The following is a 2,087-nucleotide window of genomic DNA, read 5'->3' on the forward strand; positions in this document are numbered from 1 at the left end:
AGAGAAACTTTTTTCTTTTATTCCTTTTGCCACAAAATTGAATAACCACCCACTAAGGTGGTTGAAGAGAAAATAGGATAGTTATTATTAAAAAATAATAATATAATATAAATAAATATGATAACGAACTTATCATATTATATTTATATTAAACTATATGTTATATCAGATATAACATATAATCTATAATTTTAATATTGTATCACATACAACATAAATTATAGTTTCTTTTCTCTATTTCATGGCATTTAATATAAATCATATTTATATTAAATTTAACAACTATGAATCTCATTAGAAAATATATTTAAATCTCATTCAAATATTTATTTCCTCCAATTAAATTATAATGTATCAAATACATTATAACAATTATATCATATATAATTAAATTTCCTCTTATTAATTTGAAAATTTCAAATTAACCCAAAACTTATTCCCAACTAAATTCTTTTGAGCTAACAAGGGGACCTTATGGACTTGTAGTTTGAAGCTCTAACAGTACGTGAATAATTAATTAAACTCTTTAAGTACATTATCCACCATCCGTTAACTGTTGGGCACCCCATTAAAGACTGACAGTTGCACTCTTCGCACTACAGATATATTTTTGTGTCCATTGGATGTAACCAATCAATAGTGCGATGACCCTTCAAAAATTGCTTGTAAGTACAGCTAGACCAAATTACCATTTTGCCCCTGTAGTTACATCTAACTACTTAAGTACCACTGATCCCTCTAATGAACAATACATTATAGTTCTACTACGACTAAATCCCTCTCGGGCCAGGAAAGGGTGTAACGCCACATTGTTCAAGACCTAGAATAAGCCCTTAAGGAAGCAATTTATCTACCTACTCTTACTTCGGGGAAGGAGTGAATTCCATCTTGTGTAGTTTTGTTCCCAACTCCTCAATCAGGTGAGTCTTCAAAATGGTAGGCTTGTTGAGTCGGCGATTTGGTCACTCTCACCCATATAAATCAAAGGATCGCCCTCATATGCAGGAGTTCACAACTCACTCAGGATTCAAGTCTTGTTACCTATGGCCATCCTGGTGAAATGAAAGTCTCTATTATGAACGGTGTTATATAATTAGACTAAACATTTCATGATCCGGTCTTATACAAACTCATTTGCATAGAATATCCCCGCTCGCATGGCTAATACATGAATGATTAGGATCAGATCATTTGTAGCACTTTACAACAATTGTAACACCTACAAAGCGGGTCATACTTGTAGTGTCACCAGGATAAGGTACCCAGCCGTATCCATATACTACAGACCATTTAGGTTATCACTTAAACATGATCCACCTGTATGTCTCCACATACATGTTTAAGTTACAACGATAACCTTGGATGTTAGTTTATTGGTTTGTGGTTAATGCAACTAAAATATCACATATTTTATAGACAAAGTGAATAAAATAACATATATTATTAATCATATAAAAGTTTGTTTATACAATGTTTACAAACTATAGGACCCTACGAGATTTAGGGCATCAATCCCAACAATTATGACTATGAAATATGGCAAATCGATGTCAAGACTAAATTTTTGAATGGTAATCTTGATGAGATAATCTACATGTCTCGGTCAGAAGGATTCATTGGACAAGGAAAAGAGAAAAAGGTTTGCAAGCTAAATCGGTCCATTTATGCATTGAAACAAGCATCTCGATCTTGGAATATGAGGCTTGGTGTTGTGGTCAAATCTTATGGCTTTGATCAAAAAGTTGATGAACCTTGTGTTTATAAGAAGATGATCAACAGTTCAGTAGCTTTCTTAGTGTTGTATATGGATGATATCCTACTCATTTGGAATGATGTAGGTTTTCTGACTAACATTAAGGAATGGTTAGTTTCTCAATTCCAAATTAAAGATTTGGGTGAAGCACAATTTGTTCTAGAGATCCAAATCATTAGGGATCGTAAGAACAAATCACTAGTCTTGTCTCAAGCATCGTACATTGAGAAAATGCTTGTCAGATATTTGATGCAGAATTCTAAGAAACGTTTATTACCTAGGCATGGAATTATTTTGTCTAAGAAACAATGTCCTAATACACCTTAAGAAGTTA

Source organism: Benincasa hispida, chromosome 9, assembly GCF_009727055.1.
Source record: "Benincasa hispida cultivar B227 chromosome 9, ASM972705v1, whole genome shotgun sequence".
In the NCBI taxonomy this organism is placed as follows: Eukaryota; Viridiplantae; Streptophyta; class Magnoliopsida; order Cucurbitales; family Cucurbitaceae; genus Benincasa; species Benincasa hispida.